The sequence below is a fragment of the Vicia villosa genome, linkage group LG3 (assembly GCF_029867415.1).
Source record: "Vicia villosa cultivar HV-30 ecotype Madison, WI linkage group LG3, Vvil1.0, whole genome shotgun sequence".
Taxonomy (NCBI): Eukaryota; Viridiplantae; Streptophyta; class Magnoliopsida; order Fabales; family Fabaceae; genus Vicia; species Vicia villosa.
This window is the reverse complement of record NC_081182.1, coordinates 2,775,796-2,777,911: the sequence shown is the minus strand read 5'-3', so window position 1 is coordinate 2,777,911 and position 2,116 is coordinate 2,775,796.

The following is a 2,116-nucleotide window of genomic DNA, read 5'->3' as shown; positions in this document are numbered from 1 at the left end:
TCTAAGGTGCAAGCACTTAACCGTGTTTAGAAAAGATTCAGGAAGAGAAAAACGCTTCAGTAAAAGATGGTTGATGAAAGTGAAAAGTCTACACCTGCATCTACATCTGGCTCTGCTGAGCAATACAACGGTAACAATGGTTATACTAGACCGCCGGTATTTGATGGTGAAAACTTTGAATACTGGAAAGATAAACTGGAAAGTTACTTTCTTGGTCTAGATGGTGATCTATGGGATCTTCTGATGGATGGTTACAAACATCCAGTAAATGCCAGTGGCGTAAAGCTGACAAGGCAAGAAATGAATGATGATCAGAAAAAGCTTTTCAGGAATCATCATAAATGCAGAACTGTTTTGCTGAATGCTATCTCTCATGCTGAGTATGAGAAGATATCTAACAGGGAAACGGCCTATGACATATATGAGTCCTTGAAAATGACTCATGAAGGAAATGCTCAAGTCAAGGAGACTAAAGCTCTAGCTTTAATCCAGAAGTATGAAGCCTTCAAGATGGAGGATGATGAAGACATTGAAAAGATGTTTTCAAGATTTCAAACTCTTACTGCTGGATTGAGAGTTCTTGACAAGGGATACACCAAGGCTGATCATGTAAAGAAGATCATCAGAAGCTTACCCAGAAGATGGGGTCCTATGGTGACTGCATTCAAGATTGCAAAGAATCTGAATGAAGTTTCTCTGGAAGAGCTTATCAGTGCCTTGAGAAGTCATGAAATAGAGCTGGACGCAAATGAGCCTCAAAAGAAAGGTAAGTCTATTGCATTAAAATCCAATATCAAGAAATGCACTAACGCTTTTCAGGCTAGAGAAGAAGATCCTGAAGAATCAGAATCTGAAGAAGAAGATGAACTGTCCTTGATCTCCAGAAGGCTAAATCAACTCTGGAAGACCAAGCAAAGGAAGTTCAGAGGCTTCAGAAGTTCAAAGAAATTTGAACGTGGAGAATCTTCTGATGACAGAAGATTTGACAAGAAGAAGGTCATGTGCTATGAATGCAATGAGCCTGGACACTTCAAGAATGAATGTCCAAAACTTCAGAATGAAAATCCAAAGAAGAAGTTTCATAAGAAGAAAGGTCTTATGGCAACCTGGGATGAGTCAGAAGATGATTCAGACTCTGAAGATGAGCAGGCTAACTGTGCGCTGATGGCGACAGAAGATGACGAATCAGAATCTACATCAGAATCAGATTCTGAAGAGGTATTTTCTGAACTTACTAGAGATGAGTTAGTTTCCGGTCTAACTGAACTTTTGGAATTCAAGTCTCAGATGAGTCTCAAATACAAAAAGCTGAAAAAGCTATTTGAATTTGAAACAAAGAAGCTTGAGTTGGAGAATTCTGAATTAAAAGAAAAACTTTTAAAATTATCCAATAATGTTGGATCTCCTTCTGATTCAGAAAAATCCACTCCCAGTCTAAACCATATTCTGAAAGAATATGATTTAAGTTTCAGGAAGTTCTTATCTAGAAGTATTGGCAGAAGTCAGCTAGCTTCTATGATATATGCTGTGTCTGGAAACAAAAGAGTCGGCATTGGTTTTGAGGGTGAAACCCCATACAAACTTGAACCTGTTGATGAAATGAAATTAACATACAAGCCATTGTATGATCAGTTCAAGTATGGCCACTCCCATGATATTAGGCACACTTCACATGCTCAAAGTTTTCACATAACACACACTAAGAAGCATGTGACACAACCTAGGAAATATCATGAAACTCACATTAAAAATTATCATGCTGTTCCTCCTATTGCTTACAATGTTAAACCCAAGTTCAATCAGAACTTGAGAAAATCTAACAAGAAAGGACCCCAAAAGATGTGGGTACCTAAGGGTAAGATTATTCCTATTGCAGATATCCTTGACTGCAAAAAGGACAAAGCACAACATGTCATGGTACCTGGACTCTGGATGCTCACGACACATGACAGGAAGAAGGTCTATGTTCCAAGACCTGGTGCTTAAGTCTGGAGGAGTAGTCAAGTTTGGAGGAGATCAGAAGGGCAAGATAATTGGCTCTGGAACTATAAAGTCTGGTAACTCTCCTTCCATTTCTAATGTACTTCTTGTAGAAGGATTAACACATAACCTCTTA